The sequence below is a fragment of the Schistocerca serialis genome, chromosome 4, assembly GCF_023864345.2.
Source record: "Schistocerca serialis cubense isolate TAMUIC-IGC-003099 chromosome 4, iqSchSeri2.2, whole genome shotgun sequence".
Lineage (NCBI taxonomy): Eukaryota > Metazoa > Arthropoda > Insecta > Orthoptera > Acrididae > Schistocerca > Schistocerca serialis.
Genome location: NC_064641.1, coordinates 764,877,239 through 764,896,920, shown reverse-complemented (window position 1 = coordinate 764,896,920; position 19,682 = coordinate 764,877,239).

Below are 19,682 nucleotides of genomic sequence, written 5' to 3'. Positions count from 1 at the left end.
GTGCGTAGAAGATATAACTTACGGAAGAGTTGAAGCCTGCAGATCAAGGAGAGAGACATCGATTTGCTCAATGGGTTTTGGCTCGACAAGCGGAGAATGAGAACTTCACAAAAAGAATAATTTTCTCACACGAGGCAAACTTTCACCTCAGTGGGTACGTCAATAAGCAGAACTGTAGAATTTGGGGTAACGAAAATCCGCGAGTGTCAGTGGAAGACGAGATACGTCCACAACGCACGACTCTGTGGTGTGGGTTCTGTGCAAGAGCAGTACTTTTTGAAAATGGTGGGGACCTGCAGTCACAGTGAACGGCGACCGTTACCGAAACATGCTTTCTGACTGGTTTTACCCTCTTATTGATGAAAATGACGATTTTTGGTTCCAATAAGATGGTGCGACATGTCACACATCTCGTGAAACGATTGTTCTGCTGAATGTATTGTTTCCTCAAAAATTTATCTCTTTGCGTGGCAACCAGAAATGGCCTGCCATGTAATGTGATCTTAGGCCTTGTGTCATTTTATATGAGGATTTGTGAAACGAAACGTTTGCGTGAACAAACCAAAAACAATGCACAAATTGAAGGATGAAATTAAAAGTACTACTAAACGAAGAGCACCAGATGTTTGTGAACGCGTCATCGAGAACTTCAATGATAGCACTACTTGTTGCCGCGTGGCCTTTTGTGGTCATACGAAGGCTACAATTTTTCATGCATGAAAGGGAATTAGTTACTTAATGCGTTTGTAAAAAAAATACATTTTCTATAAATTTTTATGTTCTATAAGGCTTTAATATTCGTTGCTACTTTCCGGATACCCTCCTTATCTCAACTATTTTCTTTGCTTGTTGCATCGCTCATGACTATGTGAGTGAATAAACTGTCCTTCGGGTGCCGTACTTCTTTGTATCTGTTTAGTAGACGATTATGCAATGAAACACTCTAGTCGTCAATTACGTTGAAAGCTTGTTGATACAACCGGTTTCAACTCAGTCATCAGTAATTTACTAATACATGGAGTGTTTATGCCGAGGAAAGAACGGTAGTATAATAATATGAACAGGGAAATCCCAGAAGGAATGTTTAACGTTCAGGGAAATGGCGGGAACGAGCATTCGAAGCCAAAAAGTCTACTCAACGTGGGCTCCATAAAATATACCTGAAGAGCTGCGACCACTTGTTCAACAGAAGAGATGTGTTTGGCAGTAGCGGAAATGAACAAGTGCTCGTAGCATGCGTTTTAGAGCCTATGTTTACAAGATTTTTTTGCTTCGAATGATCATTCCCTCCATATCCTTGGATACTGTCCACCCCTCATGGCTAACCATGTATATTTACGTTCTGTCGACATACGTCGCTTTTGCCCCTCCTGACAACAACACATTGCACCCTTTATTGCCGGCCGCGGTGGTCTCGCGGTTAAGGCGCTCAGTCCGGAACCGCGCGACTGCTACGGTCGCAGGTTCGAATCCTGCCTCGGGCATGGATGTGTGTGATGTCCTTAGGTTAGTTAGGTTTAAGTAGTTCTAAGTTCTAGGGGACTGATGACCACAGATGTTAAGTCCCGTAGTGCTCAGAGCCAGCCAGCACCCTTTATTGCGGGACCATGATGTTCTCGTTATAAATGCTTGATACCATCGAAAATGCCTCGTAATTGAGTCGAAATCATTTGTGTGAATAAAATAGCTTAATTGGCTACTGGAGCGCTTGATTTCAATAAATATTTCACACTGCTCCGACATCCTACTTCAACTTTCATCATTTCATTGCCTGTTTTTATCCTAACTGTTTCTAGTGTATCTACTGCCTTCACATTCTCGGTATTACGCCCTATCTCATTCATGTGGAAAGAATGTTTTCAATTTTTGCCGTTTTGTAATCGCTGTCTTTCTTCAACTGGTATTTCTAGACAACGGATGGATAGTCTTTGAATATTCTGAATAAAACATTACTGCCCAGTCGGCACTGTGATTCGTGGTTACACTTCAAATGTTAAGACGTGTCATTGTTTACGAGTGAAAAGTTTAGTTCTGTAAGCTAAATTATATAAAAATGTTTATTTATTTCGCGGAGGTTTCTACAGATTTCATTAACGAATGTGTTTAGCTTCTGAAAATTGTAGTATAAAAATGACAATTTAAACAATATTAAAAGTAACTTACAAATTGTAGCCAGATTAAATTATCAAAAAAAGCTCTGATAATTTATAACGCATTGGTCATTTTTATTGTGGATAGATTCAACTGATTCTCTGGCAAAAAATTTACTGCCATAATGGTTACAATATTGTTGCTTTGAACGATTCCATGAGAACTCCAATCGTCAACTTTCAGTTACGGAGAAAAGACCCTCATGACATTTGGTCATGATGGACAGGTTTCCGCAAACAAAGTTCTTTTTGTTCTTCTTCTTTGTCCTCGCCTTTTCCTGTTAATGGGAGTTGGCTTTTCTAATCATCCAGCGTCATCTATTCACTAAGGCTTAGCTTCCTCTGATTATTTGGGATTTTCATCAACCAACAGGTTTGAAGTCTTGCTATCGCTTCTGCTCTTTGTAGCCGTGGAAAGGCACTTTTTCCCCAACGGGTCATCTGTTCAACATGTTATGTGACCGTAGCACTTCAGCCGGGATTCTGACAGCTTTTCGGTTAGGGTGATAACTTTCCTTTTATGAATTCGTGGCGCATTGTATCTTTCAATGTTACTCCTGCTGTCCAAACTAACATTCGCGTTTCTGTTGCAAGGAGCTTCTGCTCGTGAGTCATTTTTGATGTCCAGGTTTCACTGTTGTTCAGTAGTGTTGCTCTTACGTCTGTTTTTGTAACTTTCCCTTTGGTTTTTATGGGCATTTTTTATTTTACAAAAAAATGTGTGAACTCTTACGGGACTTAAATGCTGAGGTCATTAGTCCCTAAGCTTACACACTACTTAACCTAAATTATCGTAAGGATAAACACACACACACACACACACCCATGCCCGAGGGAGGACTCGAACCTCCCTCGGGACCAGCTGCACAGTCCATGACTACAGCGCCCTAGACCGCTCGGCTAATCCCGCGCGGCTTTTATCTTACAGAACCCCTCAAAACAAACACCGCTTCTCCCAGCCTGATGTTATTCGTTAGGCTACATCAGCTCAAATGACGTGACCTCTGGTATTATTGATCCCAAATACTTGAAATTTTTAAATCTAGGACGTGTGACGTTAACAAGCTTGATACCTGTGTTTTTTTATGGCATAGGGGCTCATGTTGCACATCGCGAACTAGGTCTTGGTCCTACTGATGCATTAGTCATTTCTTTCACCTACCCTTCTCCAGTCTTCTAGGTGCTCTTGAATTTCGTGGTTGTTATTAGATATAATGGATACATCATCAGTATACAACAGATTCCATGTGTTGGCTTCTGCACCTTCGCAGTTAGATAATTCATTACGTCGCCAAACAATAACGAACTTAGAGCACTTTGTTAACATCAAAGCTTTTTTATGCTAGAATGAAATGGTTCGCAGGAGAGCTTCTGTGAAGTTTGGAAGATAGGAGACTAGGTACTGGCGGAATTAAAGCTGTGAGGAGGGGGCGTGAGTCGTGCTTGGGTAGCTCAGTTGCTAGAGCACTTGCCCACGAAAGGCAAAGGTCGCGAGTTCAAGTCTCGGTCCGGCACACAGTTTTAATCTGCCAGGAAGTTTCTCTTTTATGCTGTTGCAAAACTTTTGAAGCAAGTTTGGATTTTGTGACGACCCTCCAATGTAGGTTGAGTACAGTTTTCTGGGACATGATGTGCATGTAGAGCTAGCCATGTTATTGTCCTTGGTATTCAGCCCACAACTTTTTTCGTGAACTACAAAGACGAACCAAAGATTTTGCAAGTTCTCTCGAGATTTTTAATCACTAGTATATGGTATGGATAGCTCCTGTGATTCCCTTTCCTGTTGCGAATTCAAACCGATTTTCTTTTGTTGAGATAGATTGAGCTAGGAGGTCTTCAAGGAATATTTCCCAGATTTTAACGGTATGTGAAGTAAGTTTTATGCCTCTAAAGTTTCGAGAGTCGCGCATGTCTCCTTGGCTTTAGCAGAAAGGAATTAACACGTAGCTTCCCCATCCGCTTGGCATGTTCTCTCTTTTCAGAACGTTGTTAATTTTTGCAAGCCGTATTTCCTCAGCTTCTTCCAGTGCTTTCCACATTCCGCCTGGTGTTTGGTATCCGCCCCCGCTTGGTTGTTTTTCATTTCGGGCAGGGGTCTTCAGTCCTCGCTGCGACCGTGTGTTGGCTCAGATTCAAGGAGAGTAAGACTGTGAAATAAGACTGTGAAATAAAAACAAAACAATAATCAAGAATGAGACACAGCTAAAAATCGTGTGCCTGTAAAAAGTACCCATTAAGTTGTTGTGGAACAACCAGACACTCTCATGGCAGTTAAGGGCGTATAATGCTAAAAGTGCTGTGCACTGAAGGTAAGGAGTGAAGGTGTGATTCCAATGCGTCACTAGTGTCTCCTCTGTCACGCGGCTACAGACGCTCCACTGGAAAGTGCTGCGTTCAGTTACATTAAAGGAGTGCCGTCGGACAGGGCACCCGCATTATGCTGCGTTGGTTGTTTCGCACCATCCGCCGCACTTGAATCGCACCTTAAGGGTTTTCAGCGAGGACTCGTCAAACGCGATGAGGAAAACCTCGCCAACACGGACCCTCGACGGCGGGTAGTTGGGTCCGCACAGTATGGATACTTCGACAGCACCGCTACCACGTCCGCCCAGATAGCTGAATGGTCAGCGTGATGAACTCCCTTCCGAAGGGACCCGGGTTCGATTCCCGGCTGGGTCAGGGATTTTCTCCGCTCAGGGACTGGGTGTTGTCTTCATCATCATTTCATCCCCATCCGGCGCGCAGGTTGCCCAATGTGGCGTCGAATGTAATAAGACCTGCACCAAGACGGCCGGACCTGCCCCGTAAGGAGCCTCCCGGCCAATGACGCCAAACGCTCATTTCCATTTACCGCTACCACATTGTTTCTCGGCTCTCGCTGCTGGTCGATGATTATAGGTGTTCCTCTTCGAAGGGTCAGAGCCTTTAACGGGAAGACACATTCCATAAGAAAGTGTATGCCTTTATCTGTATGAAATAAAACACACTATTATAAATATATTCTTACATGAAAATACAGGGTGATTCAAAAAGAATACCACTACTTTAAAAATGTGTATTTAATGAAAGAAACATAATATAACCTTCTGTTATACATCATTACAAAGAGTATTTAAAAATGTTTTTTTTCACTCAAAAACAAGTTCAGAGATGTTCAATATGGCCCCCTCCAGACACACGAGCAATATCAACCCGATACTCCAACTCGTTTCACACTCTCTGTAGCATATCAGGCGTAACAGTTTGGATAGCTGCTGTTATTTCTCGTTTCAAATCATCAATGGTGGCTGGGAGAGGTGGCCGAAACACCATATCCTTAACATACCCCCATAAGAAAAAATTGCAGGGGGTAAGATCAGGCTTCTTGGAGGCCAGTGATGAAGTGCTCTGTCACGGGCTGCCTGGCGGCCGATCCATCGCCTCGGGTAGTTGACGTTCAGGTAGTTACGGACAGATAAGTGCCAATGTAGTGGCGCTCCATCCTGCTGAAATATGAATTGTTGTGCTTCTTGTTCGAGCTGAGGGAACAGCCAATTCTGTAACATCTCCAGATACTGTAGTCCAGTTACAGTAGCACCTTCGAAGAAAAAGGGACCAAAAACTTTATTGGCTGAAATGGCGAACAAATGTACAACTAAATGAAGCTTTATAGCTCCCTTAATTCGCCGACAGATACTGCTTAGCTCTGCCTTTTGTCGTTGCAGAGTTTTAAATTCCTAAAGTTGTGGTATTCTTTTTGAATCACCCTGTATATGTTATCACTGACTGCAACAATTACTCTATAGTTAATCCAAACGCCGCCATTATCGAATATAGCTTGGCTGTTCTTTGGCACGCTTTTCGCAATATTTTCTGCATACTCTCTCGGTAACGACCTCCAAATCAAATGGTTCTAAGTACTATGGGACTTACTATGGGACTTAACATTTGAGCCGGCCGCGGTGGTCTAGCGGTTCTGGCGCTGCAGTCCGGAACCGCGGGACTGCTACGGTCGCAGGTTCGAATCCTGCCTCGGGCATGGGTGTGTGTGATGTCCTTAGGTTAGTTAGGTTTAAGTAGTTCTAAGTTCTAGGGGACTTATGACCTAAGATGTTGAGTCCCATAGTGCTCAGAGCCATTTGAACCATTTTGAACTTAACATTTGACGTCATCAGTCCCCTGGACTTAGAACTGCTTAAACCTAACTAACCTAAGGACAACACACACATCCATGCTAGAGGCAGGATTCGAACCTGCGACAGTAGCAACAGCACGGTTTCGGACTGAAGCGCCTAGAATCGTTCGGCCACAGCGGCCGGCTAACGACCTCCATATCGTTCTAATTTTATATGACAGCTGCTTCAAAGTATATATTGGCTTTCATTTAAGCCTCATCTTAATATACAACGAAACATATTCGTCGGATTTACATCTGGAGACACTGCAGGCCAATCCATCGTGGACGTCCCATTGTCTTATTTCCACGCTGCGCATAGACGGCCGCGATGTTTCGCATCATTATCCTCTTGACGCACCCAGTTTGTCTCATTCGAACCAAATAGCTTCTTAACGGACCTCAGAAGGCACTTTTCTTAAAAATTGCACAGTTTTGCACTGCCTCGTGACGTTTCAGATATTGTGCGCTCATTTTAAACTGCAGCTGGCAAAACAAAACATTCAACTCTCGCACTGTTTATCACACACTGTGCAAAAGCGCACTGAGCAGTGATTCGAGACCACTACCAGAGATGTCGCTGCGGACGTTATATTTAAAATTATCGCATACACTTTCTTGTGGAGCTGACTGTATTTGTGGGCTCAAGTTTCTGAGGCGTTGTGTGGAACTTTTAGGTATCCCCCAACAGGTAGTTTCACTAACAGAAAACTGATTCTGCTTACGAAATGCCGTGGTGGTATGATAATGTAGCAATCACATGTGATTAATTTCTGCACCAGTGGACCCTAATGCAGAACCACCCTTAAGATACTCGTGTGCTAAAGACTATCTAAATAATGTGGGGCCCAAGTAGTGAACTCTATGTTGACAAGTTTGCAATAAAGCAATAAATGACATCAAATAGACCAAAATTATGAAGTGAAGAAAGTATATTATCTATTGAAATGAGAAAGGATTTTCATTGTGATGTTAGTTTTATGCTAAACAGCAAGCATGAAGTATGATGTTCAATCGCAATAATAAAGTGCAGGTAACTTCCATAAATGACAATCATATAAGTACCAATGATCAGTTGGCGAAGTTGCGAGGAAAGGGTGGAATTCTCTGCACAACTCATCCCCCTTTGAGTACCATTATTAACGCTATCCTACTCATTATATCTTAAGTGACAGTGGTTGTGAACAAAAACGCTAAGACTGAGCTACATGCGTTAACCGTTTTAACGTTGTGGAGTACATACACACTTGGCTCTGCCACTTCCCAGGTGTTGCGGGCATGTATACGCACGCCGCTTGCGTTCTCCTACAGTGCAATTGACTTATATATGCATCCAGCCACTGACCTCTCACTGCTGCAGCCGAGTTACTTCCATATCTCGATGAATAAAAAAAAGTTTCGAGTATTTATCATACAACACACAATATGTGCCTCTTTGCGTGCTATCATTTGCAAAAAAACCGTTTAGATGTCTTTAAGTCGTATGTGAAATAGACTATTGTTATGACGACATGATTTTCGATGTGTAATGATGGAAATAGGTACGTCGTGCACGACCGTCCTTCGGATATAAAAATCTAACACAAGAACGAAACGAGATACTGTTCTGCTCTCAGTTTTAAATAAAATCTCGATATCTTATCTACATTTCATTCAGTTCAGTGTATGACCCAAAGTCAACAATACTCAAAGTTTATGCAGTTCCTTTTCACCTCTGCAAACTCTTCAAAATTTCATCTGGTTTCGAACACGGAACGCAAAACTGTGAAGGCACTCACTAGCCACTGTGCCGCCGTTTCAGCTGATGTACTGTCCCGCTAAAATACACATATAGTACCTCGAAAACTTCGATCGTCGTTTTGTTAGATGCGGTCGAGTATCTGTGGATAACCCGAGACATGTGTTCGGTTATTTTGACCCTTCCGCTGATCTAATTTTCTGAGAAATCGGGTTATGGTACTCGCCACCTTCTCATCATCAGTAAAGGGTGAAGCTGGTCCGTTAATTGCGCGCTACAGTCAAGAGTATCAACAAAAACTGGTTGAAGAACGCTGAAACCCGAGTATACGACAAGGTGTTGAATGTCCACGTCTAGTCACAGAACGCTGAAGTCGGTTTGCCCGCCCTGTACGGCAGTATCGATGGCGATCTACATCTACATCTACATCTACATCTACATCCATACTCCGCAAGCCACCTGACGGTGTGTGGCGGAGGGTACCTTGAGTACCTCTATCGGTTCTCCCGTCTATTCCAGTCTCGTATTGTTCGTGGAAAGAAGGATTGTCGGTATGCCTCTGTGTGGGCTCTAATCTCTCTGATTTTATCCTCATGGTCTCTTCGCGAGATATACGTAGGAGGGAGCAATATACTGCTTGACTCTTCGGTGAAGGCATGTTCTCGAAACTTTGACAAAAGCCCGTACCGAGCTACTGAGCGTCTCTCCTGCAGAGTCTTCCACTGGAGTTTATCTATCATCTCCGTAACGCTTTCGCGATTACTAAATGATCCTGTAACGACGCGCGCTGCTCTCCGTTGGATCTTCTCTATATCTTCTATCTGCGGTGGACCTGAAGGAGTTGACCTAACGACACTGTCAGTTACTTTTCCAGTGTGCACTGGATCATCGAGATTGGATCGTGGATCAATGGAAACGAGTCGCCCGGTCCAATTAATCACATCTCTTGTTGCACCAGGTCGATGATCGTGTCCGGGTAGGCCATCACCAACGCGAACGGATACTCGAAACATACATGCCTAAGGGCGCAAACCGCTGGGGTTAGTTTTACGCTATGAGGGACATTCACCATGGGACTTGTGGAAGTAACTGAACCATTGCAGCTGAGGACTACGTGAAGATTACTGGAGACCAACTGCATCCCTTCATTCTTAATGACTTCCTCGACGACAGTTGCGTCTTCGAGCACGATAACTGCCCGTGTAACGAAGACAGAATCGTACTACAATGCTTTATCGAGCATAGTAATGATTTCACGTTGATGTTCTGGCCACCAAATTCTCCTGATCTGAACCCGTTTGAACACGTCTCCGACGCTATCTGCCGCCACCTCCATTCCCACAAAGCACTGGTCCCTAACTTCATGGCACTGTGTGGCCTGTGGTTAGATATATGAAACCTCATATCGACCCATACCTATCAAGGACTTGTCGAATCCATGCTACGTACCATCGCTGGTGTGTTGTGTTCCAAAGCTGATCCAATGCGCTGTGAAGCAGATGGTCATAATGATTCGGCTCGTCAGTGTACCGTATACACTCGTACCATATTTTCCGCCGGCCGGTGTGGCCGTGCGGTTAAAGGCGCTTCAGTCTGGAACCGCGTGACCTCCACGGTCGCAGGTTCGAATCCTGCCTCGGGCATGGATGTGTGTGATGTCCTTAGGTTAGTTAGGTTTAATTAGTTCTAAGTTCTAGGCGACTGATGACCTCAGAAGTTAAGTCGCATAGTGCTCAGAGCCATTTGTACCATTTGAACCATATTTTCCGACGTTCTTGCTATGTGACCGGCCCGGCCCTCTCCACTTTAATGCTTCGACGATGTATAACGTTTGTACGTCCCGTAGTTCTTCGTTTTTTTCTTATTCTCCAGTCTGTGATATTTTCAGCGATTACAGACCGAAAAAATCTTCTTAGTATTTTTGTTTGGAATATTTGGTGAATACTAGATAAGGAACCGTTGTAGGACCGCTTCGTTGTCCGTCTGCCTGTCTGTCTGTCTGTCCGATTGTTAACAGCCGTCATTCTGAGGGACCCTTGTACCTGTAAAACATTTCATATTCTAAGCCAATAGAATAAAAGTTACAGCCATTTTTTGTACTCGCAAACTCACTCATCAAAACCGATAGCGTACTTCCCGTTTACCTAGACTCATATAATTTGGCAATAAACACGGTTCCACAGTACAAGTGAACGGAAAAAATTCGAATATTATTAATTTCCAATTCTATCGCACAAAATATATTATGTGCCATTACAAACTTACGTTGCATTGTAAATCTGTCGTCAACAATCTCTGGAACTACTATAAGGATTTTGATCGGGTTTTCAGTAATAGATAGAGTGATTCACGAGGAAGCTTTATGTGTATAATGTGCCAATGCTCCTTACTAACTGGCTGAGCTACGATGAAGTACACTATCGTTGTGAATACGATGTATTTGCCATCTAGCAATGATAGGCATAAGGCTGCCAGACTTCCACTCCACGCCAGCTCGTTCTCCTTACAAACATTCGCTGATCGACCATGCTTACGACACGTTTGGGACCTGTCATGTTCCAAAGCAAAGTGATACTCGTAAATGATGCACGATTTCATTTCCATTGTTTAAGATGAAGTTTCAGTATCCACTGAAGTGATGTGCAGAACAATTCGACGTTTGCGTAACAACAGTAGCCCAACGGCCGGTTGTACCGTTTTCTTCCTTGAGACTTTCGCAAATCTTAGAAGTAATTGCAAAAGGGCTGAGAGTAGACGAAGTCAAAGCATCTGCAATTGCCAGTTAGCAAGGCATGTGAACGTAACTCCAAAATTAATAAAATAAATAAACAATTACAACAGCAAATGCGAACTTACACAGAAATTTAAACTTAAACTCAAAATTAATACTTCTTGTAACTCTTGGAATTCCATGGACAAAGAGCTCGATACCGATAACAGGGAGAAATTGTCGAGATTCTGAGTTCTCGGGATGCATGAGCTTGTAAGGTTGTCATATTTTGATTTTTGTATGTCATCGATATGCACGTCAGAGAGCGTGGAAGTTACGTTACTGTTAAACAATCTTTGGTCTTGTCGTGGCACAGCCTTTGCTTCTGCGGAGCTAGTATGTTCTCAGTTGAAGTGTGATAGGTTATGAACGTATTTAGTAGTACTGCGTAGACTTGTGATTGTATCTGTCAGATGAAGAAAGGACAGCAGGGACTAATACGGTGTAGACAGTGAAAGGAGAAAGGAATATAAATTCTGAATAATGTCATTATTTTCGAAGAGAAGAAATTTGGGGTAAGATTGAACATTGCGCAGTTAGGAATGATCATTGTCAGCTACTTAACATGCTCAGAGCTGAGAGAAAGACAACCCCATTTCCCTGAGTCATGGATTTGTTTATTAATTGATAAAACTGTTTGATTTTTATATAAATTCTCTGTTAAATTTGTACTTTTTGAAACCATTGTTTACTTTGTGAAACACAGTATTGTTCAGACCCATGTTATGTGTGAAGATCACGCGAAGTTTCACTCTGTCTTTTTGAACATATATTTCATTCTAAAATCGCTGCCTTGGAATATCATTTCATAGTAATAGTTACAGTCCCCACCACACTGTTTATCATGTCCCATTACTACATGCAACAGTGTAAATATATATTTAGAAACAGAAATCTAGCTTAGCTTCTGTCTGCTTGCTGTTTGCTGTTGTGCTTCCGAGAAATCTGCAACAATGTTGTCAAGACGAGAAGTAAGCGGAAATTTTGATTAGAGCCAATAATTGTTTTACTTCCGTTGCGCATTTAATAAATGTCAAACTGCATTCAGATCAGTTACAGTTCAGCTAATATTAGGTTCTGTAAAGTTGGGTTAAATTTCGTACAGAAACTAGCATAGAGAACTACTTACAAACCGCCTATATACATAATTAAGTTTATGTACCTGTTCTTTAAATAAAACCGCCTTTTCCTGCTGTCACTTAATTTGTGTATCCCAGAAACGTTTCGCCTTTTTCTTGTTCTAAGGCATCATCAGTGGGATCTATAACGATACAATATTGTTAGTTTTAGATTATTAAACAGTTCACGCCAAGATTTTCTATGTAAAAAGTAATTACTTACGACTCGCTGATATTCGATTCCTCTCATCTCGTCTGGAGGTCGCACTACCACTTTATTACTGATATTTGGCATGTTTACCTACTTGTTACCAACCTAACGAAGTATATGTTCACGACTAACTTCTATTACTTCTATTCATGAATTGTATGATCTTCTACTAGCTGTTAGCGCGTGGTTATATAGTTAATAGTTATATCGAGTGGCAAAAGAACAATAGTACACCACAAAAGAAGGAGAAACATGGTGAACAGTGTGAAGAAGGTCAGGACGCAAAGTTGTGCTTATATGTTAGTAATAAAGCGGTAGTGCGACCTCCAGACCAGATGAGAGGAAACAAATATCAGCAAATCGTAAGTAATTACTTTTTTGACATAAAAATCGTGACTTCAACTGTTTAAAAATCTTAAACCAACAATACTGTATCGTTATAGATCCAACTGATGATGCCTTAGAACAAAACAAAGGCGAAACGCGTTTGGGATAAATAAATTAAACAGCAACAGGAAAAGATGGTTTTGAAATGTTGAAATGTGTGTGAAATCTTATGGGACTTAACTGCTAAGGTCATCAGTCCCTAAGCTTACACACTACTTAACGTAAATTATCCTAAGGACAAACACACACATCCATGCCTGAGGGAGAACTCGAACCTCCGCCGGGACCAGCCAAAGACGGTTTTATTTACAAAACAAGTGTTTCTATGCTTGCTGCGGGGGATGGCCACGCAAACAAACTTCTTATCATTAAGTTTGTATGGAACACTCGGAGCGCGAATCCTTGTCAGATTTTTTTTCTTCATGTTTATTTTTACACGTTGAAGATTTACACCCATATCATGTGGTAAGATAGATAGATGACTGACAGAGGCGACTTTTGAAGTTTGTGCAGAGCGATTTTTTTCCTTAAGACTCTGACACAACTGAAAGTGTTCTGTAAGCTGCTGTTTCTACATCCATTTTGTTTTTACTAAGGAGTAGAAAGTACTTGAAGCTTTCAACAGTCTTAAAAGTGAATTCGTTTTAAGTCAAAGGCGTATCACTTATGATTTCATTATTTATGACCAGATACGAGGTGTGTGAGGAAAGGAATGAGACAGATTTTTGTATCTGCTAAAGTTTTCATTTTTATTTTTTTAATAGACAACAATAGTGTCCCCTTCAAAGTAGTCTCTTCGGCAGCTATACACCGCCGGAATCCCTTGAAAAATTGGGAATTTGTGGGAAGTTATATGGGATCAAACTGCTGAGGTCATCGGTCCCTAGTCTTACACACTACTTACTCTAACTTACACTAACTTACGCTAAGGACAATACACACACCCATGTCCGAGGGAGGACTCGAACCTCCGACGGAGGGAGCCGCGCGAACCGTGGCAAGACGCCTAGAACACGCGGCTACCCCGTGCGGCGTGGAATCCTTGGTCCCGTCTTGGTAGAAGTACTGAAAGGCTTCACATGGCAGGGCTTTTCATATGTCGGTCACATTCTTTTGAATGTTCTCTGTAGAACCAAAATGACGTCCTTTTAACATTTTTCAATTTCGGGAAAAGAAAAAATTCACCAGAACCTAGAGCAAGTGAATAGTGGGCTGTGGAACAGCAGGAATTCCATAATGGGAGTGGTCATGTGACATAGGACATTGACCTGATGCAGCATCCACTTGTCTGCAATGTCCAGTCTCACTAGATTCACTCTTTTCCTGAGCCTTTCAAAGACATATTCGTAAAACATTAGGTTGACAGTTTGTCCTGGAGGAAAAATTCATGTATGCACGATATCCATACGTCGAAAAAGGAAATCAGCATTGTTTTGATCTCTGATTTTCTCATTCGAGCTTTTTTCGGTTGAGGAGAGGTCTCAGTGTGCTATTCCTCACGTCGCCGCTTTATCTCAGGATCGTATCACCTGTGAACACACGAGTGAACCATTCGTGGTCAGTCCTCTCAAGAAGATTAACGGACACTTTTCTTCGATTGCCCTTCTTCTCAGTTGTGCAGCATTTTAGCACAAACCATTCACACGTGCAAATCTTCGGTAAAAATCTGATGTATGGTGAAAGTGTTTAATTTTAGCAGGTCACCCATCATCCTTATTCTTAAACGTCGGTCTGATCACACAATAGCATGCACACGTTGGCCGTTTTAGCCGATTTTTTATGTTGAATATCTCCCTGAGCAAGATCTCTCCGTGTTCTCGGCCTTCCAAAAATGATTGGTGCCAGCAAAAAACTTGTGCTGTCGATAAGGAATGTTCCCCACAGGCTTATTTCAACATTTCAAAAGTCACATTCGCGGATTCCCCAAGTCTAACACTAAACTTGATGGCGTAACGTTAAGACTACAGTGTGTCTGAAAACTTGGTCATGAATAGAAAAAGGTACTTGTACGCCACTCGAGTTTGCAGATGCCTAATGCTGAGACAGTTTTAGATTACCACGTGATCTGAATCAAGTAGAGTGTGAACAAAGAATCGACAATCTGTACGTGAAATCTGTGCAGAAAAACATGTAATTAAAGTACGACTTTATCTAACCTGACTTCTATGATAATTATAATTCGTATGAAGGCAATTGTTTTGCTTGCGGCTAACTGCAATCGTGGAGGTGTAGTATCGTTTAGATATCTATCAGTTACGAACTGTGCCCATATTCAACTGTACCAACATGCATAAAAATGTTTGGCCTCCTGTGTACGGTGTTGGACAAATAAAGCTATATAAACCTTAATAGGTACTGAAATATAAACAAATGTTATTGTATACCTCTAACCCGGACACTGCTCAATTGGCTCTTAGCACTACGGGACTTAATATCTGAGGTCATCAGTCCCCTAGAACTTAGAACTAGTTAAGGGGCTCCGGAAAGGCTCAAAATCATGAAAAGTTCAATTTTTACTTTTTTGCGTTTTCTGAATCTGCAGACTATTACCTTTTAATAGATATATAATTTATTCAATTCCGAAGACTACAAGTATTTTTAAATTTTTTTTGAAATGTGTTCTACATGGACGTGACCCACTGTGGCGCTGTTAAACTGCTGTCAAATGGTGTTATTATTAACGTCCGTGTTCATCAGGTACATTTTAGTGATGTGAGATAAAGTATGTGTTGTGGCTAACCTGTGATGGTTCAATATATATCGCTGGTGTGATTGTCGATTGTTTCATGTTTATTTACTCTGTCGTTATCTCGAAAATATTCGTAATTAATTCTGTTTCTTGAGTCTCTGTTTTGTTGAAGTATAATAATGAGTAAAAGTAAAGTTATTAGAAATCCTCTGAAGGCTTTTAAGAAAAGGGGAAATGTTGGAAAGCCAAAGGTATGTGTTATTACTGTAAACAATAAAGACGATAACCAAGTGAGTGAACCTAACCTCTCAAGTACACCTGCCCATAGCAGTCAAAGTGGGAAAGAAAATACTTCACAGAAGAAGCTTGGTTCAATGAGTGAAAACTATGAATGTTTTATGGGCGAATCGGATGTGAATGAAATATTTGATATGTCGGTTCTCAAAGGAATTTTTTCAAACTGTGTAAGATGTATTCATTGTAGTGAAGTTGGTCTGGAACTCTCCATAATAAAGCACGTAGGACTTGCTAGTGAAATACAACTGAAATGTGATAAGTGTTCATACATGACCACCTTTTGGAACAGTGTTGCAGTAACTGCAACTGAAGAAAATGGTAGCAAAATCTACGAACACAACAACGAGCGATGCTTGCTTTAGACAAGGAACGCCTTCGGGCTGCAGACAGGGCTGTAAAGAGTCTAGAAATACAAGCAAGAGTAAAGAGGAGCAGGAACAAGAGGAAGCTGGAGGAGGAGTTTGCAGAGGATGAAGATTATCTATCCTATGGACCTGGAATGCACTAAAAAGTTAATCCAATCTTTGTCGCTCGATTCCCATAACTTTTATTTTCTCATACTAATTACATGTTTTCTAAGGATCTTCCAAACAAATTTGTTTCAAACTTTCAGTAAATGTTACACAGTACCTTCTGCATAATTTAACACAGCCTTTTTCCAAAAAACTGTGTAGTTTTGAATATATAAATAAAAAATTGCAAAAAAATGTTGTGAATTTTCATTACAATTGAAAAAAAATCATCTTTAATAACTGAACTAAAATTTTGTAAAATCCCTGTGTTAAGTTGTAGCCCATATTCCAATAAATAATCTGTAAAAATTTCAACTTCCTACCTCAAATACTTTGTGAGGAAAGATGTAATTTATAAGCGTTATTTTAACATTGCAAGTATAGGGCGTTCCGGAGCCCCTTAAACCTAATTTACCTAAGGACATCACACACATCCATGCCCGAGGCAGGAATCGAACCTGTGACCGTAGCGGTCGCGCGCTTCAAGAGCGAAGCGCCTAGAACCGCTCGGCTACACCGGCCGACGGATACTCTGTATTTGGACTATGACGCGGCATCCAAGTGTACTCGTTGACTTGAGAAACTGAGTTTATAATGTGTCTGTCTGGGATTAAGACGGAAAACGCACTGAGATTTTAACTGGGTATGATCGAAGTGCTTCCTTATTGTAATAAGTATTCATCTCCTTAAAAACACTCCAGATGAACATCACTTCCTTCAATGATTTATCCTGATTTGTCAAATCAATGCCATCTACATAAAGGAAACTTAAGGTATGCTCTGCAAGTAGCTGGTCAAAATGAACAAGCGGCAATACGTTTCATTGTCGTAACTCATTTTTCAGCCATCGCCGTCGATAGCGTTGACACGCAGAAGTTGTCTAGATCGAAAATTTATTTATTAGTCCTTATGACACGTTCCAGTCGCATCCATCAGCAGACTAAAATAAAACCTGAAGCACAGGCACAACGGCTGTACTGCACATTACAGTGCTAAGTTTCATAACTATAGTGTCCAGTTCGGTACAGTCGTTGATGTAACACAGTGTATCAGTGCTCCAGATTTTAATTTGATCTGATGGCGGGTATGCCCTAAGCGCGTCATAAGAAACAATAAACTGGTGTTACAAGTCATGAACAGCGATATGCACGTGCACATATAGCGGTAGTTTTCAAATGTGTGTGCCCGATTTCTAGGGGACTAAACTGCGGAGGTCATCGGTCCCTAGACTTACACACTACTTAAACTAACCTTATGGTAAGAAAAACACAGACATCCGTGCCCGAGGGAGGACTCGAACCTCCGGCGGGAGGGGCCGCGCAGTCCGTGACATGGCCCCTCAAACCGCGCGGCCACTCCGCGCAGCTATAGCGTACATAAGGAGTAAAAGGGCAGTGCATTGGCTGTGCTGTCATTTGTACTCAGGTGACTAATGGGAAAATGTTTCCGACGTGATTATGCCCCCACGACGGGAAATAACAAACACTGAACACGGAATGGGAGTTGGAAGCAGACATATGCGACATTCCATTTCGGAAATCGTTAGGGAATACAATATTCCGAGGTCCGCAGTGTCAAGAGTGAGCCGAGAATAACAAATTTTAGGCGTTACGTCGCGTTACAAAGCAGTCGCCGACGGCCTTCACTTAACGACCAAGGGCAGTGGTGTTTGAGCATAGCTGTCAGGGCTAAGAGACAAGCAAAACTGCGTGAAACAATCGCAGAGTTCAATATGGGATGTACGATGACTGTAACAGTGCGCGAAATCTGCCCTTAACGGGTCATGGCAGCAGACGACGTCCTAGAGTGGCTTTGCTAACTCCTCGACATCGCCTGCAGTGCCTCTCCCAGGCTCATGATCATATCAGTTGGACCCTAGACGAGTGGAAAACGTGGCCTGTCCAGATGTGTCCCGATTACAGTCGGTAAGAAGCTGATAGTAGGGTCTGAGTGTGACTCAGATCCCACGAAGCCAGGGACCTATGTTGTCAGCAAGGCAAGCTGATGGTATCTCCATAATGGTGTGGACTGTATTTACCTGGAATGTACTGGATTGTCTGGTCCAACTGAACCAATCATTGATCGGAAATGGTTATGTTCGGCTGCTTGGAGACCGGTTGCAGCCATTCATGGACTTCGTGTTTCCAAACAATGATGGAATTTTTATGTGCCATGTCAGAACATGCTGGACAGTTTGAGCGAATGATTTGGCCACCCAGATGTCCCGACATAAACCCCATCGAACATTTATGGGACTAAATCGAGAGGTCAGTTCCTGCACAAAATCCTGCACCGGCAACACTATATGCCTGTAGACTCAGCATGGCTCAGTATTTCTGCAGTGGACTTTCAACGACTTGATGAGTCGAGTTGTTGCAGTACGCCAAGCAAAAGGAGGTCCGACACGATTTAGGACGTTTCCCACGACTTTTGTCACCTCAATGTAAACACTTTGCGAACGAGGCAAATTTTCTGTGTAAGACCTATAAAATTCCTCTTTCATACTCTATAAGAGGGTTCCGATTGGTTATTAACCGCAGAGCGACTGGTAAGAACGGACGCGGAGATCGCATTTTTACCACTCTGGTTCTCTGCTTCCGTCCGTCAGGTTCGTGTGGGTATCTCATAAACAGACTTAAACATGTTAAACAAAACCTACAGAGTAACGTAAGGAAACAAATATTAAAGACATCTACAATCAGATATTCGGCAGTATTCCTTCTGCGATCGGATTTTTTAACCTTTGATTAAGTCTCTCTGATACAAACAGATTTGCCGGGTACATAATAGAATATTGATGTGGCTGTGCAGTGTTTGAAATCTCCGAGTCAGCATAGCGCTGTGGAACAGAAAGCCAAGCAGAGAGAGAGAGAGAGAGAGAGAAAGAAAGAGATAGTCATCAGAATACGGAATATAAACTCCAGTATTACCATTCTTACATTACCCTTCTCTCAGAAATAAAGGATGGAACAAAAGATGGCTGCCAATACTAAATGTCTTATTCACTAACAAGCAAGGAATCAACGGTGAAAGGCGATTACAAAGAACGCAAATGGTGTTTCAGAACTGATACAGCAAAACTCCATGACACGCAGAAAATAGAAGCTTTTCTTTACAGCTCTGCCACATACAGAGTATTGATTCAGGCGAGTGGATGAACTCGTTGGAATTCGCTGTAACAGTCCTTGAAATAAATGGCGCTGAATTCTCTCATTAAAACTGAAAGACACTGAACTTACTGACACGCTGCAATAAAAGTTGTTCACGTGTATACTTCACAAGGGACTGACGGAGATATTTCTCGCTCTTGCATTGAGTTCGATTTTCGGTTGCCGACTACCTGTTCAGCCTTTAGCTCTGAGGACCAGCATTTGTAATGAACGACTCTCTTATAAATATTGTCATCACTTCGCTCAAGAATACCATGTTCCACATGCTCCTACCTCAAACTAAATTGATGTTAATAATTTAATATTAAGCCTGCAAAACATTTTAATTGCCTTGGTTATAATTTGTATCTTGACGCGATAACGTTTTATAACACAAAGTGAACACGTTTACCGCAATATGTGAAACATTCGACAGACATCTAGAAAATAAAGCAAGATATGAAATACAATTAGAATTTTACAAGATAATTATTTTTCACACTTTGTT